We start from the raw sequence: 22,523 nt of genomic DNA, 5'->3' as shown, positions 1-22,523 counted from the left end.
CACCTAAACTCCGGCTAAAGTCTTGTTTTTACACATATGTAATATCCAACGAAGAACTCTAGCATTGAGAACTGAGAAATGATATTGGACCCACAAACAAGAACCTTCAAATCTGATATAGTGCATTATTTTCTCAGGCCTCAATGGTACTCGAGGCTTTAAAGTTATTGTGCACTGTGCATGTTCAGGTCGAGGGGTCGCATCAAAATGCTTTCAGTGAGTGAATATGGGCTGGTAATTAAGTGACTGACGCTGTTGCTCGTTCAGTTCTGCCGGACTGATCCTGTCCTGCCGGTTTGAGGGCCAGCTCAGCAGAGACGGTGGGGAAAGGCCGCGGGCAGGTGGGAGAAGGAAGGACGGCGGGTCAGTATCGACCTCTGTGAAAAACGAACCGCTCAGACGGTTATCGAATAACTCTTGCACATCAGCCTGGCCGCAGTCAAGGTCTGCAGATTGCGACTACATGAATACCGTGTGCCCGAATGGCACAGCTCCCGGACTGACATGCACTCTGCACAGCACGGACGACCTTCGCCGGAAGCGCACAGTTTGTTGTGCTCGGCCTCAGGGCGCTACAGAGATTCTTCTTCTATTCGCGCGGCGAACAGGCTGCTTTGGGTGTTTCAAAGCGTTCATAACTCTTCCTAATCTGCGCTCTACAAAGCCTCTGAACTCCCCTCTTCACTCATTTGGTGGATAAATAAGGCTTGTACTTGCTAAGTCCAAAAAAACAAGGCTAGGTTCATTCCAGTAAGAATCCACCATTCATGCGCCGAATACCCACTTTCTACACGGTGCTGGTTTTTTGTTGTTTTTTTTAAATGAAACCTATCTACAGTTGTTAATGTTCAAGAGGTGGGAATTAAGCGGTCAGGATCCCCGCGCACTAGCTTCAAAGATCTAACGTTCACAGGACCAGTGTAAGCTCTTCTGTTAGGAAAGAATATTTTTAAGTACCAAAAAGCAGAATAAACAATGTTTTGTCTCCTTGAGCAATGCGCTTTGTTGTAAGCACCCCATACATTGAGCAGAGCCAGATGACGTTTGTTCACAAAAGTTTAAGAAACAAATAACTTACTCAAATCAAGTCTTTTGCAGATAAGGATGTGACGATGATAGTTGCCCCGTGGCACCAAAAGCCACCCACATGCATTGCCCGCCTGCACTCCACCTACCTAGACTGGTAGGCTCCCCCCCCCCATGCCCAGCACATGTAGTGATGCTGGACAGTAAGCCAGGACTGGCAGGGAGTGTCCCACTATATTATGGGGCACTTAGAAGCGTGACTGACTTCTACCCAGCCCTACCAGCATTTCAAAGAGCAGGATAGGGAGCAGCAGTCATAATGCAATCAAATGAAAGCGGTATTATTAGCAAAACAGATCAGAGGTATTGCATAAGGAAACGCATGGAGCACTTAAACTGTACATCTCTCGCCATTTATTTCCATCGCTAGCGCCCATGGATAGGAGCGCGCAAAAATATTTTAACACTGGCAAAACTTTGCCAAGTATCTCATTTTTACACTCCGGCGTTTGAGATTTTTCACAGTTTAATTCGCCTTTGTCCGTTCTAGTTTTTTTATGCACAATGCAAGGTAATATTCACTGCACTGTGAAAATATTTTCAAGCTCAAACCCAGCTAAGACAGAAAATGTATGCAGACTATCAGTAAATTTAAATTTTTCAGAGTTTTCCATTGCACAATGGCAAAGGCATGCAGAACTTTTTGTTCTGATGTATTCTTCATACGCGGACTGTGGAGCACAAGACTTTTCGATGGAAGAATACCCTTTGCGTGAGACTGTCACAAGAGTCACAAGTTTTGACGCATACGATGATGATGTTTCCGTAGTTTTGTACAGAACTTTGGGAGCGCTCCAAGAAAAGCTTTGCTGACTTCTATCCGTGGACCAATTTTCTTCCTTATCAACGTGTGGTAAATAACCAAGTCAATATAAATTGGAGCTCAAGGCGCACGGGTTTGAGGTTTGTAGAGTTCGAAAGGTACAGGTCAGTGGCAAATTCATTTACTCGCCCCTTACGTCAAGGAAAGATTTCAAATAACTTGATCTTCGAATAATTCTACTTGAGAATGCAGGCAGGTGAGAATAATTTGTGGTCTGGTAAACATTACAGACACATCCGCACACGTACAGTCAGAGACAGTCGGTGATGGACTCAAATTATGGCTCAAATTTAATTTCCCCATGAAACATTGGATGGATTAGATCTTTGCCTCTGGTGGACCAATCTTTAAACACAGAGACCAGTAAAGACTGGCCCGGGAAGGCTCTGTGCAAATACGTTGATGGACAGACAGTAGGGCTGGGAGCCACATAGGAGGACGGGGCGAGGGTGAGAAGTTCTCAAAAGCTGCGTTCATCATTCAAAATATTGGAGGAAAATGAAATCGCAAAACAGCTATATGGATCAACACAAAGTGGAATAAAAATAGAGAGAGCCTGGCCTAAGCCAGTTAATGATTATTTGTTAGTGAGTCAAGATTCAGATGAAAAATTACCCTTAATTGGTATTAAAAGTACAGATATTTTGTTAGCGTGATAGACAGACTAGAGGCAGAGGTTTGCAGAGCGGAGATCAGATCTGACCATAAAAATAGTTCCAGAAGTAAGTGGACTACTCTGGATCTACGGAGCTGAAAAAGAATAGTGACGCGGGTGCCGGGCACAGGGTAATGAAGGATAAGCCTCAGGCCAGGCCCTGCTTGGACATTGCAGGCGAGGGTGTTGGGTACCAGGCGAGGCAGCCAGCCCTGCTCCGTGTGGCGGACCCGCAGACCATGGGTGCTGGAAATGGCCCGTGGTGGAATGGTAGAACAACTTTTGGCAAACGCTGTTGCGAAAGACTGATAACTTTCTTCTCTGTAAAGCGAGGTCTCGTAAAGTTTAGTGCTTCTAGGAGATGGGAGAGACCTGGAACTGTCTTTAATGCTTTCCGCTTGGACAGGCTTTGTTTCACCCTTGGCTAAGGGGATTTGAGCGGATGTATCCAAAAACGTGATGTAGGAAGGGCAGGAATTTATCAAAAAAAATGTATAAGGGGCTCTGAGCAATAGTAACATCTGTAAATACACAAAATGTTTAAAGCCTTCTTCTGTGTGTCATGCAACAGGAGACATGATTGTAATCTTATTCTCATACCTATGGCCTGGATTCCAACACCAACAATTTACGTAGCCGCCTTACTTACCTTTGTGTTTAGGAACGAACAAAGCCAAACGAGAGATATTGATTAACATGTTTAAAAAATAATACATAAGGACGCTCAACATCGTGTGATTTTGGGCAAATCACTTAATCTACCCGTGCCTAATAAAATGGTTGTTCCCGTCTGTAATGCAACTGGTGCTCATGTAAAGCGCTCGGATACCTTTGGGTCGAGTTGGTGCTACATAAAACTCCCAAAAAGTATTTTTGTTGGAGATCCCAAACTAATACAAATACGTAAGAAATAAATGATTCGCCCATACTTATGAACAACTCGTGCAGTTCCCCCACACCTTTTACAATTGCCGCCTTGCTGCTTTGAATTCCAATTTACTGGAGACTCCAGCAGCTCATCAGACAAGAACACGACAATGCTTGTTTTCATGAACTAGCAGAGGGCTCTGAGTCAGCCTAATAACAAGCTTTAACAATGGCACTCATTATTGCCTTCCTACAGCGACAACATGTCGTACTATTCAGCAGAGTACAGAGCAGGTACCACATGCGGATGAGCAGTGCACGCGCCTCGCCTCCACGGGACAGGTGCAGCATAGCGCCACGGGACAGGTAAAGCACACCGCCACTAGCAGTTAGGATGTGCAGCTCTGGACCAGCAGCAACAGCATCCTTCCCTCCAGAATACCTATAGCACGGCCCCAGGGGTGGAAAGGTCCATCACACAGCGCAAGTCCAGGGCAGGTGGTGGCAGCTAGAGTGCACAGTACCCTCACACGCACCTGGTGCAGCACAGGATGTGGCAGTGCGACTTCCACACCCACTCTCTACCCTGGGGAGAGTAGTAAGCCATCTTCACCTTTTTTTTCCCTCTCTGTCTTTATATTCCACGTTCTGTTGCCTACCCTCCCTTGATTTCTCCTCTCCGCCTTTGTTCCACCATCCCTTTCAATATATCCACCTGTGCACCTGCCACTTCCCTGCGGCTGCACGGGTGTCCATTGTGCAGTAGTGGCTGGAGGCGCGGCGTGGCGTTCGGGGACAGAGGCTGGTTGGTGCAAAGATGGCGAGAGAAAGGGTGTGAACCGCAGAGGACCCCACTCCTCTCTAGAATCCAGGCGGACTGGTGTTGATAAGGGAAGTGGGGACGACAGAGACAGGTGCAAAGAGGTTGACAGTAAAAGGAGTGGAGAAGTGGACAACAGGAAGCAAACCAGAGGCGTAACAAAACTTGAGGGGGCCCCCTGCAAAGTACATGGAGGCCCCCCCCCCCCCCACACACTCTGAGCCAGTCAGGAGCTCTCAGGCCAGGGACCCGCCGTACCGCAGGAGCTGCGGACGCTGTTGCTAGGCTACTGTTACCAATACAACTGTTATAGGTAACCCTGGATGGTGGAGTCAATAGTTGGACTTCGTCTGTTGGCAATCAATCACAGGTGGTGGTCTATCTACTACGGGGTCCCGGCCATCAGTCCGCCGTGGAAGTTTGTCCTATTTTAGGTGGGTTTCCTGATGTCGACTCCTGTCAGGACATGCAACATCGGGTCCACTCACGGTTCAGTTTTGCCAAAAGTGTATCCGCTGCTCTTCTCTCTCTCTCACCTCCTTCCTCCCTCTTGCTTCCTATCTTTTCCTTTCCATTATTTTGAGCATCCTTTCTTTTTGCTATTCTTTTCTCAATTTTTCTTTCTATTCTTGGTCACTGGTATCTCCTACTTTTTCTCTCCAGTCCCATCAATATCTTTCCATTATGCTTTTCCTATCATTCCTGTATTTCTCTACCTTTCTCTGCTCTTCTTGTATACTATTGATTAGACAGATAAACTGTATTTTAACTGAAGTTTAAATCATTAAGAAGTAAGACAATACATGTATTTGCTTTCTAAAAACCAAGGCCCAATAAAAGATGATCAAGCGAGACCACCAGTATTTCGAGCATGCTTCCTTACAGACATAGAAAGGGTGAGTTTAGTTTCTCGAACTAACAGCAGTTTACATTAACCAAAAGGAAACCAGTATGAGCAAAGCCAATAGGTCTATCCCATGAAACCTTGCCTTTGGCAATATTTGTTAAGTACTCACAATGGCCGCCATGCGACTGCCACCTGAACGGGTTTTAGATGTTAAATATGGCGGCGTGCGGGCATGTGCGTACAGAGGCACTTGGAGCCATTTTTGTTAACTCTATTTAACATTTCAAAATGGCTCACAGCCATAGAAGTTAAATAAAGAGAAATTTGTGAGGCTGTTTTGTTAAGGAATACAAGAGAGGTCTGACCCTCGGAAAAAAACGAAGAGAAAAAAAATAAAGAAATAACACTTGGGTAAATAAATCAGGAGTAGAAGGGGAGGCCTGAAAAAGCAAGCAGCCCTGGAGCTATGAGCAGTTGCAGAACCTTTGCTTAAAGAGATAAAAAATAAATTAATGAAAAGAAAAACTGGGGGCGAGGAAGGCAATGCACTCGACATGGACTGGTAAAAGACAAATAAGTAGTCTCTCCATGTCAGCAGTGGGAATACAGAAGCCAACCAATCAGAAACACTGTCAAAACCTACGCTCCAGGTGCAAAGAATGATGGGAAGGGAAGCCACTGAACAAGGAGCAAGGAAAAGAGATGCATAAAAAAAACTACCCCAACATGAACTACGTGCTGACCAAAAAGCCCATTCTGTGTATATTTTATAGTAAGCAGACTTTAGGTTGAGATTTAAAGACACAATACAAACGTTTGCAAGGCAAAAGAAAATAAGATTACACATGCTGAAAGTTTCCAAAGTTTCATAGCACTTAAGAAAATAAAAAAGACAGTTAGGGCCCTGGTTGTATATTAGCAATCATCTTTTATGGATTTCCACTTTCGGCCACAATTTCAAACTATGCCCTGCATAGTATTAGAGTGACACCACTGGGTAAAGAGACAACAGGGTATCAGGAGTACCTTACCGAGCCCCCGCTTGTCTGGCAAGGTTATAGCCAGCACTTTACAAAACTTAAAATACTAATAATGTAAATGGAGTCTGCCCGGTGCGGATGAGATCATCACACTGCATCAGGTGATCTAAAAGGACGAAGCTCACACAGACCACGTCTGGCCTACCTCTAGAGCAAACATGGCTTAAATCCATGGCGTGACGCAATCTCACTCCCCACGCTTCCAAACCTCACGAGTTAGGTTTTGACAGCCTCTGCCCCAACCAGTTCCCAGACCCCTTCCACACACTCCCACCCTAAAGTGGCTGTAAGAAACTGCACTGCAACATTACAGTTAAGCTAAAGCTTTAGCAAAGGAATTAGAAAAACAACAAAGTTCAAGCAAAAAAAGAAGGCACTGCCATACTTTATACCAGAAACAACATTCAATCTATTCAGTGACCTGCAGATATATATCCTACTTAAGTCGACTTCTAGCCAGAGGGCACACAAATTAAGGTGCTTTAAATTTAACTTTGTGGACGCAGTTCACGTTTGCACAACCTCAGGCAGGAAGAGAACAAGCATTTGCAATGCAATAGGTCTCGCATTTACTAGACTTTGAGCTACTGGCATTGTAAATGGCAATGCCTTTTATTTAGGTGTTCTTTTTAAAACAGATAAATAAAAAAGGCATTGACATTTATAATGCCAATAGCTTAAACTCTAGCAAACGCGAGACCTATTGCATTGCAAATGTGTTCGGCACCCGTGCTATAATTAAAAAGAAAAAGCATTAGGAGAGTGTGTCGCAGGCAGGACAAAGCTATTTGAGAAAATAGTGCTCAGAGGCTGTAATTAAAGCCTACCGAGCAACAACGCACATAACAGGGGGTGTCGCCATGGGAGCTTACAAAATGAGACAAGGCGTTACTAAGGAGGGACTACTAAGCCCATTGAACAGTCACAGTTCACAGTTGACACAGCGTGAAGCACTTCGAGATTTTTAAAAGCTTTTATTGGTGTTTTAAGGGCTTTTACTATAAGGTGTGAATTTTTTAATTAAACATTGGTGATTCTGATAGCACTGGGGCCACATTCTTCCTACCTGCGCGCTGTGTTCACGAGCAGGCATTCACTGTTGTGCGTGGCTCGTGGGCGGAGGCGGCCATCTTGGGGGGAACGAAAGGTGACAGCCTAGTTGTTCAGACGCCTGCCTAATTAGGAAGACGCTGGCACAGGCACGCCTAAGGCAAGCCCATCGGCGCCCGTCCGCACTCGGATCGCGCACAGCCCCCAAACCCCTGGATCAGTGATTCCAGGAGAGCTTTTAAAATATTCCTAATCTAGAAAGGCTTTACTGGAATTGAAAGGGCCTTTAAGGAACACTGCTTGCGTCTGCTTGGCTATGGATTCAGGGTCTTCTAGATCTATTGGGTCCTGCTCAAATTGTAATATGATGCTCCCCAAGATTCTGCACCAACAGGTTAAGACCAAGAAGGTCCTCGATTCACGGGCCGGCTTTATGGCTAAAACTATTAGTTGTATTCTGATTAATGCCAGGTCCTTAGTAAAACACAGCATTGAGTGCGCTAATCTGATGGAGGACAATGGTATAAAGCTAGCATTCATTACGGAAACATGGACGGACGAAGCGTCCGGACCAGACCTAGCTAAAGCCACTCCACCTGGCTTCCAGTGAGAGGTCCTTAACAGGCCAATTAGGAAAGGAGGGGGGCTGGCAATCATTTACAATAATTCTATTCATGGGACTTTTAAACCTGTAAATTTGCCTACCTGTGAAGCCCTCTCCTTTAAACTTATTCTAACACATCACCATTCTTTCAAGGGCACACTACTGTATAGGCCTCCAGGAGCCAGACTTTTTCTTCCCTACCCTGGGGAATCTACTGGAAGAAGCCCTATTGTGCGATTCATACACCATCCTTGGAGATTTTAATTTTAATTTGGAACTCTCTAATGACCTGGAGACAGCTAGGTTATTGGATCTAATGGAAGCCGCGGATCTTACACAGCATGTTAGAGGACCCTCTCATCAGGCGGGGTCACACCTTGGACGGTGTCTTTTCCAATTACCCAGGCCTGTCCTTTGTGGGTTTACTGCCACTGGTTTGGTCTGATCATGCTGCGGCTCTGTTTAATCTCAATCTGAAGAGTCAAAAGATTAATGGCAGAGACTCAAGAGAACAGATTGAAATTAGAGCATGGAAAAGAGTGGAGGCGGGGACCCTGCATGAAGTCCTGACCTCCTCAGTAGCCCATATTACACTGGGAACTGAAGAAGCAGTAGCCCCATATACGATATGGCTTTCGCAGGCATGCGAAGAATTAGCCCCGCGTAAATGTATCACTCCTAAAAGAGATCTTCCGTCGTCCCCATGGTACACAGAGGAGATAAAACTGCAAAAGTGTACGTGCAAACGACTGGAGCGTAATTGGAGGAAAGGGTATCTCGATACTGAGAAGGTATTATATAAATCCAGCCTGCAAACTTATAAGCAAGAGGTACGGTTGGCCAAACAGAAATATTACTCAGCTCAAACAGAATCGGCCAAGAATTTCTCTAGAGAGATCTTTCATACGGTCTCCAAGTTGACCATTCTGAGGCCATCCACTATCCAGTCTAGCCCGGATCTCTGTGAAGAGATCGCCACGTTCTTTCGAACAAAGGTTACAAACATATTTTCAAGCCTTTGTGACCCAATAAAGGATGTCTCGAACAAAGTTACTGAGTTGGAAGTCTCAAAATTTCCGGCAGGGACCTTGAAGGACTTTAATCCACTAACGGTGCAAGACACGGAGTTGTTAACAGGTGCTAAATCTGGCTCACCTTTGGATCCATGCCCATTGAAAATTATCAAAATGGCTCCTGTCCCGATTGCACGGTATCTTACTCCCATTTTTAATGGTATGTACGAAGGTGGGCAGTTTCCTAAACAATGAAAGATGGCTTCCATACTATCTCTTTTTAAAAAGCCCAGCCTTGACCCTCACGATCCCAATAACTTTCGGCCAATCTCCCGCCTTCCTCTTCCCGCGAAGATGGTAGAAAAGGCAATGAACAGACAACTCAGCACCTTCTTAAACAAAACCCATAAGCTGGATTCTTCCCAACATGGTTTCAGGGAAGGACATAGCACTGAGTCTGCCCCGATCAAAGCCACGGAGGAAATTAGAGCAGCAGTGGACCAGGGAGGCAGGGCAGCCCTGATCCTGCTAGATCTTTCAGCCGCATTCGATACGGTCCAACATGGGATTTTGATGGATCGTCTAAGAAAATGCGGTGTAGAGGGCAAAGTTTGGGAGTTGCTTAAATCATTTATCTCCGACAGAAGTCAGTCAGATAGTAGCACTGGGCAAATTTAATTCAAAATCTTTTTCATTACCATGTGGCGTCCCGCATGGGTCGTCTCTAAGCCCGACCCTCTTTAATGTATACGTCTCTACCTTGGCCCCAGTTATTAGTGCCTACGGGTTTGGGATCACCTCGACGATACACAAATTGTGGTATCTCTACTACCTGGCAAGGAAACTGGATTGGATAGTCGCTTCCAGTCATGCATGGTAGAAGTCGGACGTTGGATGGCAGGTAACTGCCTGAGGCTGAACTCGGATAAAACCGAGGTGATGTTGTTTGGAACCAACCCCAACTTATGGACTCCCTCTTGGTGGCCGACCTCACTGGGGTCTCTCCCTATCCCAGCTAAGAAGGTCAAAAATTTGGGGATCTTGTTAGATGAGAAACTTTCCATGGGAGCCCAGGTCAATGCGGTAGTTTCCAAAACAGGGTACGTCCTAAGAACAGTGAAAGAAATCTTGAACCTTCTGCCGCTAGACTGTCGGAAAACCGTGGTTACGGCCCTGGTTTTATCAAGGCTGGACTACTGCAACAGTTTATATTTAAACATACAGCAAAAACTGTTGCACAAGCTTCAGATGCTCCAAAATGCCGCAGCTAGACTCCTTACAGGTACCCCCAAATTTGCCCCAATCTCCAACGTGATAAAAAAACTGCACTGGCTCCCGGTTGGGAACCGGGTTCAGTTTAAATCACTATGCATGGTATTTAAAGCTCTGCATGGAGAGGGGCCTGACCATCTTAAAAGGCAATTTCAATGGTATACCCCAATGCGCACGCTCCGATCGTCAGAAGCGAAATTGACCGCAGTCCCGTCAACAAAAAAAGCCCTTTGGGGCGGCCGAAGCTTCACGTTCGGTGCTGGAAAGGCCTGGAATAAGCTACCTTTTCATTTGAGAAATGCCAATAACTTGTTAAGTTTTAGAAAGAATTTGAAGAATTTGCTTTTTGATAAATAACTCTCCCTGCCCTGGCCTTGCCTATAGAGAAGTAACCAGCGCCAGGACACCTTTGGGTAATCATGCGCTTTAAAAATCGCCTTAACATAACAAGCAAATGAAAAATATGGGAGGAAAGTGGGCAGAGCTTCAAGTCCCTACCTGAATACAACATGCAGCGTTGCCCAGGCTCGACTAAAAGGGGCAGACCAATGGTAAGTGTATACTTCCCGGCAGTCTTTGCTCTTTTCAGAGAAACAATTGGTACCCTTCTGGAGAACACTTGAATAACAAACTTAAGTGTGTTAAAACAATGTCACACAGCTTATCACTGAAATAAATGAATGCACAATTTATTGTTCAATACGAACACTTTAGGTAGTAAGTTGGACTGTCCCACCACTGCGTAAATGCAACAATACAGTACGTTTTTTTTTTCAGCAAGGGACATTGCTAGTGCCTGCACACCCATTAACAAAGCGAATAATACCTAAAAAGGATAGTTATAGCCAGCGTAATCCTGTTACATCATATACATGTCCACACATTGTGACAAAAACAAGACTCATCTCTCCAATGTATCAAACTGAAAGTATCTTACCTGTCTTGCTTCGAAGTACTGTTATCCAATATTTTACCCTGTGCAGGAGAAAAAAAAAGAAAGTTGAAAGCTCTCTTCCACACCCACCTCTTCTCTAGTTTACTACTGCAAACCTTCACATTTTCACCTGCCCTCTCATGTAATCCTGTAGGCCTACCATAGCAGTCGACTTTCACTAATTCGATATACTGATATCCCATCTTATCAGTTGAGAAGACCATCACTGTCACATAATCACACAAGGTTCTGGAGAAGCCTTCTGCACATCATGGGCGATCCACACCTTTCGACTTCCAGAATACAACTGCAAACCTCTCTCTTTGCCCAACCAAGCATCACGACACGTGACCCGTCCTTCATATGGCCCGAACTGTACACTACAGGAGGCAGAACGCTTTCTGCCAAGAGTCCCCAAGACTGAAAACATCCTCTATACCTTGGTCTCCAACTGTACTAGAAGTCACCTATAGGTGTCTCCTTTGCATCAGCCTAAGCAGGGAACTCTGTGTATAGAATGGTGCCTAAATTATTCCGTTTTAAGTGTAGTTACTATAACTCACATAAATGTGTTCTTGAAGGTCATCTTAAATTCCCATTGGCCGGCAGCCAGTAGAGTCTGAGGAGCGGGAGATCTGTGATCTTTCTTTTTCAGTCCTCGATGATTGTCTTGATGCCACTGAATCCGCTCTTACCCAAAAGTTTGGCACTTATTTGGCCACAAGGCAGCTTTGGGTATTGCAGCAGGAACCAAAACATGTTTGGGAATTGAGAGAATTTAGGGCAACACAGGAATATTGGGGAAGAATTGAATATTTTTCTGCATTGATTGTAGTGCAATGCCATTTGTTCTAACCACCTTGAAAATTGACAAGTGCTATTTTGGGACAGCAATTGCTCAGGACAGTGGGCACCTGTCAAAGTTTATATTTATGGTGTCAAGGAAGGTTTCTGGTTCTTAGAAACTAGTGGAGAATGGTCCATAAAAATCTAGAGGGATTCATGAAATCACGGGCTAACCTAAACATGCAAAAGGCAAGCATAGTCCTTGAGAGAGCGTGCGAGAATAAAATTTAATGACCTCACGGAGGACGAATTTGAATTGATGTACTATGATCATCGCACACACATTTAAAACGTTATATATGGAAACACCATGCTGGCAATCCAGCATAGAGATCAGTAACATGAACACCATTGCGCAGCTAGGCTTTAATGCGCATGTGTACTACAGATTTGAACGTGAAGCTAATCTGCATGACTTCTTTAATGACCTTGGATTATTCAGTTCAGAAGGAGAAGATCACTTTGAAACTAGGGACCAGATGTATGACAGTTATTTGCGGTCGCAAAGGGGATTTCGGCCCCTCTGCGACTGCAAAATAGGTCAGCCCAATGTACTAACCCTATTTTGCAAGTCGCTAACCTATTAGCAACTCGCAAAATAGGGTTAGCGACTCGCTATTAGGAAAGGGGCGTGCCAAGGGCGTCCCTTCCTGATAGCGAGTCCTTATCCAATGTATGATTGTTTTGCGACCCAAACACTCGCAGTTTACCACGCTTTTCAGAAGGGTGGCAAGGTACTCGCAAACGGGAAGGGGTCCCCAGGGGACCCCTTTTCATATGTGAATGGATGCGCAAATATTTTTTAAGAGCAGGCAGTGGTCCCTTAAAAAGCATCCGGTTTTCCTTTAAGGAAAACGGGATGCATTTAAAAAAAAAAAATCTGCTTTATTGACAAAGCAGTGCCAGGCATGGTGGTCTGCTGACCCCAGCAGGCCACCATCCCCGGAAGTGCCAGCCATTCCCAATGGGGTCACAATCTCATTAATATTCTGGAGGCATGAAATTTGCAACCCCATTGGGAATCGCAAACAGTGTCTGAGACACCGTTGTACATTGAATTTTGCGACTCGCAAATTGTGACTCGCAATCTGCGAGTCGCAAAATTCAATGGTTGTACATCTGGCCCTAGATGCGGTAAATCGGCTTAGCACTCTTGAGAAAGCCAGCTTGCATCAGGGAAAGAAGCCCTACATGAAGTATGCAACTATGAAGGAGTCCTAAATGATCTCGAAATAGCCAGAAATCCTTCAGTGTACAGGAAAGACCACTGGGACAAACATTAAATTCGAAACACTATTTAGGAGTATTCGTCATGGGATAATGTTTGGCGTTCGAGTGAAGTCTTCCTCTCATTTGTGTAGCATTTCACTTTAGAAAAAAAAAAACAAGTACGCTTATACATCTTGGAGACCATAAGCACTTGCATAGTGAATTTTTGCAGATCTGTAGAAGTCCAACTTTTCTAGTTTATACTTCCTTTGGCTTTCCACAATGATGAGAGAAATCACAGCATTCCAGGTCTCTTACCCGAGAGATCTCCGCTATTTACCATTTGCCCCAAAAGATGATGCTACTCTCAACGTTAATCTGTTTGTTATTCCACTATATCATAAGACAAATCAGTTATTACTTAACCTTTTGGGTCAAGGTACTTATTGTATCGCATAGTATACATTTTCAGTGCAGAAGTTTTAAAAATAGTGATGGTACACGAGAATTCATTCAGTAAAAGTAGAAATCTTTTTTTTTCCCCTCGCTACACAGGAGATTTCTGGAGGAAGCTACAGTGACCCTCTCGCCTGATCAGATAGTAAGGTAGGTTGACGTGAACCTTTTGCCATGTTCAACCCACCAAGTCTCTTCCCGAAAAAAAATTGGAGAGTTCCACCAATGGATTACAAAAAAGAAACTCGACAGGGAGGGGAATTGGAAACATACGGAGAAAGTCAATGCTCACTGGTGTAATCCTGATCTCCTACCACGATAGATATTTGGGCAACAAGGCAGCCCGAAGTGTACAGATCTTGGAAATTGTTATCTTTTCACTGCATGAGGCTGATTTAGCTCAACCATCATTAAAGCAAACCTATAGATATTTGAAATAGGATGGCTGCAAGCACAAGCCAGAGGTACCAGCACGTCAGGGGGAACCTCCAACTTAACTCTGCTTAGTCCTTTGCATACTTACTTGATTATGTCAAGTCAGTATACTTACTTGATTATGTCAAGTAAGGCAGGGATGAAAACTCCGGCCATGGATATCATACTATCATTGCCGGAGGCTGATGGTTTGTTGACTTGGTTTCTAAATAACACCAATGAGAGATTCAGCGTTTCTAATAGAGGCCAAAAGTGGTTCAATCGACCACAGGAACACTAAAGAGGAGAGCAAGCAGGCGTACCTCATATTGTGCCCCCTGCTAGAGCATTCCAACAGTGAGACATTCATGGTCAGCTCGTCCTACATGTTCTCATCTAAATCCAGGGTCACTAGCAATGAACATAGGAAGGGCAGTGACACTTTGTCAAAAGTCTCCTCCACGCCGAGTGCGATTACAGCTATAAGACTGACAATTGATTTCTGCTTTTGATTTCTGCTTTTTCTATCATAGCACAAAATAGTTTGGTACTGGCACTTTAACACCTCTCCTCCGATACACCGGTCTGACTTCTATTGAATTAATTTATTACCTTTTTCAAGCTATAGGACTGTAGATCTTAGAGAAATTAGTCTAAAGCCACTAGGAAAAAAAGAAGGGACCTTATCCTTTTCATGAATTAGGATTGTGGCTTCTGCTGTGGATCTAGTGACCTTGTCCAAAGAGATAACATTGTGGAAAAGTCCCACAGGGCAGGAGACAAAAGTTCTCTGGACTTAGAGCAGTTAACCCATCGAGTCCTGTTTTTATGCCTACGAAGGGCCAAGATACCCTTTGTGATTTCTGAGTTGTTAAAGGATTTATCAAGTTAACATTTATGCTCATCTGGCAGTGATGGGAGGTACAGGTCATCTGAGTATTAGTCACTGGGTGTTGCTACAAAGTTACTTTTAATTCATTAACGATATCACTGGTTTGGGCGGGTAAACAACCACGTATGTCATGGGAGGTGCGAACACTCCTGTTGGCTCAGGGTGGACTGGGCGCACCGGACATAGCCCTATATGCTTTGTGCACACATGCGCAATTCTTACATCATTGGATGTTTCCCACCCCCTTTCAACCTCATGTGGCAGCTGAAGCGGACAGCGAAGCCCCAATACCACTAATGGTGGCTCTCTTTCAACCCTACAAACGACAACACCCCCCCCCCCCCCCCACCTGAACACGGCGGATACACGGCGCTGGGCTTGGGACAGGCTTCGCAACCGTGCAGGACAATCGATATTATATGCACAGTCTACCACACTCGCCCAAAACCCAATGCTGCCTATACTAAGAGATAGGGGAAACACTACACGTGCACAGAACCCGGGCTGGGTCACATTCGCCGACATATACCCGAACAACAAATTCATAAACCCTCCAGTGGTGGAGCCAGGCGAGGTGGCTAATTTCTCACACATTGTTATCTTACAGTATCAGAGGTACTTGTCGATAATTGCATGATACATTTCCGTCCCCCCGGGCCCTCTCCTGGCTCTATAATACATGCTTTCCAATCTCTCACTTAATAAATTCATTGCCAGGCTTTACAACTCCATGCAGAGCACATACCCGATCACACAGCCAATGGCTTTAGCAGGATGGAATGCACAACTGGAGGACCCTATTCCAGATGATCACTGGTGGTTCTGCTGCAGACAGCATGAAATGCTTTCACCAAACTACAGACTGCGCCTCATACAATTTAAATACTTGCAACGTATATATAGAACGCCTACGAAGCTTAAGCGCATGGAAATCCGCCCTGATGCAAATTGCTCGAGATGTATGGCTCCCAATGCTACATTTCTCCACATGGCCTGGAGCTGTCCTATACTGGAGAACGTTTGGGGAGAAGTATTCAGGACGATAAGTGAGATACTAAAGACCAATAACACTCCATCACCTAAAGTGGGTCTTTTGGGTTAGGTACAGGGAGCCCCAACTGGACAACGCAAGTTATTAGCCATGCTCCTGCTGCTCGCCAAGCGTAGGGTAGCATTGCACTGATGCAGACGCATCTCCCCCCCCTGCCTTTAAGACATGGATCGTGGACACGACACTACACTACTTGGGAACAAATGCCATTAACATCCAGGCCCAGAGACATTTGGGGACCCTTCCTGACTTGGCTGACGGTTTACAACTCAGCCCAAGACCAAGCTGCTACACTCACTCAGCGGTCGATTAACGTAACCACTCATAGTCCACTTGGTACCCTATGACATGTTTGCTAGGATTATAATGCGAGGCATTCCACAAGGTCATCATAGTCTATCATATTGTGTAGTGTGCGATCGCACAACAATGCTCTGTTTTATCTGTGTGTGATAACATATATACCTTCACACGTGATCAAGCTGTGCTGCTTCTTTTGTTAGTTTTTACTCGTTTCTGTTCTGATGCATTCGTTGCACTTTATTATGATACTTGGCAACATATATCTGTATCTTGCATCTATGTACTCTTCTCGAAATGCCAATCATTTTTTTTTTAAAGTTACTTTTAATGAATAAGACGTACGTGCAGGAGCTCTTGAAGCCCAAGGCTATTTTTGGGATCCTCTGCGTATACGTTTTCTTGTCTCGATGCAATTGTGATCATGTGTGATTTTACGTTTCTAAATTTCAAATGGTTTGCGAGAGTTTTACCTGCCCTGTGTGTACATCGTTTTTCTCTGCATCTTCAACCAAATTCCCGCTCTATTATTTAATATCCAATTATATTTGTCTTTAATATCAACTTGGAATTGAACTTTACATATTGTTGTTTTAATGCACTTATTTCAGACTAATATTAGCAATGCAGAAAGGTTTCATTTGCTCTTATGGGCCATGGTACTAATCATTACACCACTTAAAGTGGCTTTCTGTGACCCCACATGATTTGTAACAAGCAGCACAAATTGGTATTTTGGATGAGGTCTAAAAGAATTTTAAAAAGTCTAAAAGAATGAAAGTGAATGGCAAGCAGCTGGTTCGGAGAGGACACATCTCTGCAGCATCATTATATGAACCTCAGACTCACTGCTCAAGAGCTGAAATGTGTGAAACGCTTCCTTTTTAGGTCTCGCCTGTCTATCGCGCAAGCGATCGCCCAGCGAGACTTACGTAGGGGCTTCAGAAAATGCTCCCAAAGGCTTCCCAGGCGGATCGGGTGGCGGTTACGAGCACAACCACGCGCATTCTATTTGCCATCAGGTACTTCCTGCACGCGCGTCGCCTCACACATTCAGAGAGATTTAGTAAGGGGCACAAGACCTTAGGAATGCGGTTTATGGCCAGTGCATGTGAGGCATTCAAGCGCGAAGCTGGCATCGGACTTGAAAGCAGCAGACTGCTTTCGCCAGCGCGCGCTCGGCCTCACTTCCTGCATCCCCTCTTACAATTAACTTTCGTTATAACTCACACCCCATATGCTCGTTCCCTCCCACCCTTCCTTTGATGTCCGCTTTTCTTGTTGTTTACAAACCACGCCACACACTGCCGCACGCCACACACTGCCGCACGCCACACACTGCCGCACGCCACACACTGCCGCACGCCACACACTGCTGCACGCCACACACTGCTGCACGCCACACACTGCTGCACGCCACACACTGCCGCACGCCACACACTGCTGCACACTGCTGCATGCTGCACGACACTGCTGCACGCAGCACACTGCTGCATGCTGCACGACACTGCTGCACGCCGCACACTGCTGCACGACACTGCTGCACGCCGCTCACTGCTGCACGACACTGCTGCACTCCACACACTGCTGCAGTCCACACACTGCTTTTATGCAAGTTTATGCTACTGACATTGTAAATGACAATGCCTTTTATTTGTTTTAAAACCAAAACATAAATAAAAGGCATTGTAATTTTACAATGCCATTAGCTCAAACTCTTATAAATGCGAGACCTATTGCATTGCAAATGCTTGTTCCCCATAGCTATACAACTTGTGCTGATTTATGAAAGAGGAAACTAACAAAGGAAGCGTTTGGTGAGGATGACTGCAATGTGATTTACCCTAAGATGGGAACCTCTTTGTCAAACCAGTAAACACAGACTGCTTCTTGATCTAGGTTTATGTTCACTTTAGACTACAAAGTTCAAAATCGTAAGATTTTAATATTAAATCAGTACTTTGTTGAAACAGCTTAATGTGTTTTTATTTTTGTATTTACTGCTTGGTGAAGCAATAAATGCTGCATCCAAGCAACACATTCTATAGCAGCATAGTATCTGGTGTGATGGAACTCTCCCAAAGAAAACTCTTGTAGACATCAAAAATAAGGCAGAGCAAAGACCATCTGGCAATCAGAACTATTTTGTAATTCAAACATTTAACCTTATCCTGTCAAACTGTTGCCAATCAGCCTTTTTTCAACATCAAGAGCAAAAACCTGGGAAGTCTCATTTACAATGTACACAGGAATAACATGTTGGAAGACACTTTAATAGAAAAGTGTGTCCTCCACCAGAAGGTCTGTGCAAACTGACAAACCATTACTCTAAGCAGCAGTCAATCCAAGACATTCCAAGACAAAGGGAACACTAGCACCATGTGGATATGTACATTCTGATAAACTCTATATACACTCACAAATACACAATATACCACCCTTTCTTTAAATGAAAATCAAGGAAGAAATATTTATAAAAAACATTCAATAACTGTGACCCAAGAATTATATAGTCCTCTTTCAAAGGGATTACATGAAACATAAACCAAAAGATAAATAGCTCCTCCAAGACGGAATCTGCCAAATAATTAGGACTTCCACTCTTCTTGGCTACCTAGTCTTTATGTATCATAATCCAGCAAATACTTGTGCACTTCCTGGACGCCTTGCGTAATGTCCCACAAAAACGTGAAACATTCTCATATGAACTTCTCCCTTTGCTCTTGTCTCTCTTCACTGTTTGCTAGATGAACAGTTCCTGCAATGATCCACTTTGATTCAATTTCAAATATATCAATCTCCCATTTTGACAGAATTCCTGATCAATATTATCAGTTTTACGGGTCTAATAAATTGAGGTGGTTATCCGTGTCCCTACAGTGCTATTGTCACAACTAAGTCTGCTATATTATCTTTCAACCATCCTAAAAAGTTTCCCTTGATTAAAACTTCACCTTTCAGTTTGTCTAATCACCTTCTTTTTCCAATCATTGCTGCGAATAGTATCATTCCACATATTCTTTCTAGTTATTTACCTCATTGTGTTGGCTTTTCTTCCTCTAAATTTTTCCAAATTAACTCTACCTGCTTTAGAGTCTGAGGGCAACCTAAAGGCTCCACTTTTGCATTCATTTCAACTCTCCAACTGTTCGTAGCACCCTTAGCCAAAACGCTTCTTTTAAAGTTCCGTTAAATCTCTTTAACATGCTACTGGCATGAGGTTGAAATACTCAAACTTTACATACCTCACTGATGAGGCTTAAGTATACCAAAACTGGTAAGGGGTCACTTGTCCTCCTGTCTAAAGGAGTCGTGGTCGGGCTGTTTGAGCTGAGCTGTTCCTAATGGAACAGGACCAACACGGATTGACATGGCTGGTTTCGTTCTAGAGTGACATAGTGGTCAGATGGACTGGAACGTGTACCAGACTGATTACCAGGGGCGGAGATTAAATCAGGCATTCCTTTTATCATGGTTATTCATGGCCTCAGATTGATCTATAGCACATTTTAAGGAATACCACAAGCCTCAACAAACAATTCTGACTCACTTGAAGGAAGTTAAACCCTATGGTCCTTCAATAGGGGTTTGAGATTGCCTTCTCCCTGAAATATTAGATCTAAAAACTCCAAAATGGTGGCGCAAATATCCAACCACAGATATCACTGATCATTGTGAACCATGTTTACAACAACCATAGGATACGGAGGAACCTTCCCTTGGTACAGCCCAAGAATGTCAAGTGACATTTCATTTCCTATAAACTCGCCACAGAACTCTGTGATCCCCAGAAATGTTCTCTCCCCCTTCTCCGGTCTAGGCATCCATTCAATGGTACCTAAAAGTTAATCTTCCTGATGCCATCCTTTAATCAAATGCACCAGTTACACTATATCATTCTTGTTGAACCTACACTTATTTTCTTTCAAAGTCAACCCTCTTTCTTTCTAACGAAAGAGGATCACCCTAACTCTAATACTCCCTATCTGTTCTACAAAATATCACAATGCCATCATTAAAAAAAATATATAGTCTCAGAATGCTTCCCAATATATCATTTATAACACTAAAAGACATATGCAGCATAAACCAATCCAAATGGTAAGTGGACACATCTAAACACAACATAAAGCATCACAAATGTGGTTATTTTTAAGTCTCATATAACAATATTTGCTAGCAAGCTGTAGTTCAGCTAATGGAAGAAACTACAGTGCCCCCCCTAACATTGACATGGTTATGTTACAAAGGGGACTTTTTGCCACAATAACATACCCAAGCAACTCTGAAGTTTTGCACAATCTCACATCACCACTGTATTTGCGAGCCACCACAACTGGAACCAACCAATCATTTTGCTTCCACATCAGCCCCTACATTTCTTTGGAAAGATTTTTTACCTTACTCAAGCAGGTCTTGTTGCCTCCCTTAATCCTGTTTGGTGCAAGCTTCTACTCAAACGGCTGAACTTATCTACAAATACCCCCATAAAATCCAATAAAAATGAATGCAAATTCTCATATGCTAGTCACCTGCACAAATATATGTGTATTGGGATGTTTTTGGTGGAGCCAACTAAGACCTTGGAAGGTCGATAAAATTCAACCACTGCACAGCTTTCACAAACTGCAGTGTCCGAGTCAAAAGACCCTTTAAGTTCAATGGATAGGTTTCCGTAACCACTACGTCCCACATCAGGTTTCTTCAGAGGATTAGTATTTTTTACATTTTAATAAAAATGCTCATTGGCTACTAAGGTCAAACATGAACCACAATCATATTTACACACGCCATTTACCTTCCCTGTATCAACCGGTTCTTTAAACCACACTCAGCCTATAACAAAATATCTTCAAATACCTCTTTCACTTCATTGTCTTTAAAGCCATACTTGCTACTCCTGCAGTACTGTCAAAGAATGATCTTTGTGTTTGCAGACTGTACCTTTAAAACAAAAAAAAGATTCACACACACACACACACACACACCCCTCCCCCCCCCCCCCAAGTGACCCACATTTGGCTAAAATTCAGACCTCGAAATGTGGGTCCTTTTTTTCCCTTGAGCACTTCTCTTCTTTTGGCATCCACATTTATAGACATTTTAGCACAGTTATCCTTTTTCCATCGCTTCCATACATGCCAAGGAGCTCAACTCTAAGCAACCACCAATGATGCTTCATTCAAGTGCAGGTCATCCTTAAGCCACATTTTTTAATGCACCTTGGCACAGAAACACCCAAGCATAAACTGATTTCTACATCCATGCACCAAGCTTACAAGACAATGCTGGCTTTCTCCCAGCAATAACAGCTCCTTTGTGTAACCTTACCCACTAGAATCATAGTTTAGCAACATTTTTTAATTGAGAGTAGAAAACATTATCCGTAAACTAGGATCATGTAAGGTGTAACTGACTATTCATGTTGAAAACATCTAAATAATATTGTTATATGGTTAACTGTTTTTTAAAGTTCCAACAAGCTGTTCACCACAGGATCAGTGCACTAGGCCCTTCATCAAAGGGGTGCAAATCCAGTTCTTATGGGTATACACTGCTAGCAGTTTGTAAGCGGACTGCCACTCCTTAGTTAACAAAATGGTGGTCCATGATGGGTAGGACCTTAAATCACAAGAATCCTTAGTCAGGCAACATTTTCTATGCTCTCAACTGCTGGAAGGCAGGGTAAAACCTTAAGGTAAGTATTAACTGTGTTCCACAGTGCAATGCCATGCACTATGTCGGTTTTACCCTTGGAATCGACTTAATGAATCTAAATTCAAATCGGACTGGCATCGACAGACCAAATGCTCAAGTCCATGGCGATAATTGTGGGTGGAGGCCTGGAGAATCAGTTTGCTTATGCAGTCTGAGCCTATGGTTTACATTTGAATCCTTGCTACACTGGAAGACAGCAAAGCTTTTTCATGGCCTGGATCACAAGCTTTTGCTTCCCTCATTTCAAGCTGATCTTTGTCACCTGGTTCTGAAACCCCTGGCATTGCTCCACATACTTCCTCAGTGCACCGCAGCTGTAACGGACCCCTTCGCAACACCAGGAGCTGGCTACGAGAGTTCTTTAGTTCAATTCAGTCAGAAGACTGCAGCTGCTGTAGACTCCAAGATGTTGTCATTTTTCATAGAGGTTTGAGGTTGCTTTAAAACCTGATGGCGAGTCAAACATTAGGTGGACTCCAGCGTAGGCCTGGTTATTATAATCTAAGTCTTGGGCACAGTCAGACATGGCTATTTCATCAATAGGTGGATGACTTCAGCATTTGGCGATTCTGGTCTCTTCCCTAGCCTAAGAAGCCATCTTGTGATGCAGTTAGTGAACTGAGCTG

The 22,523-nt window shown here is 43.9% G+C and overlaps 1 protein-coding gene across 1 annotated transcript in view; it reads right to left on the bottom strand.

Annotated features, from left to right (window-relative positions):
• ADISSP (adipose secreted signaling protein) overlaps nt 1–22,523 on the bottom strand; it is a 348,232-nt gene that overhangs the window by 272,438 nt on the left and 53,271 nt on the right. The window contains exon 2 of the mRNA XM_085642701.1: nt 11,015–11,052. The gene's annotated coding sequence lies outside the window, so the exon portion shown is untranslated. The remainder of the gene's footprint in view (nt 1–11,014; nt 11,053–22,523) is intronic.

This window comes from Triturus cristatus, chromosome 2_2 (genome assembly GCF_964204655.1).
Source record: "Triturus cristatus chromosome 2_2, aTriCri1.1, whole genome shotgun sequence".
Lineage (NCBI taxonomy): Eukaryota > Metazoa > Chordata > Amphibia > Caudata > Salamandridae > Triturus > Triturus cristatus.
This window is presented reverse-complemented; position numbering and strand designations above follow the sequence as displayed.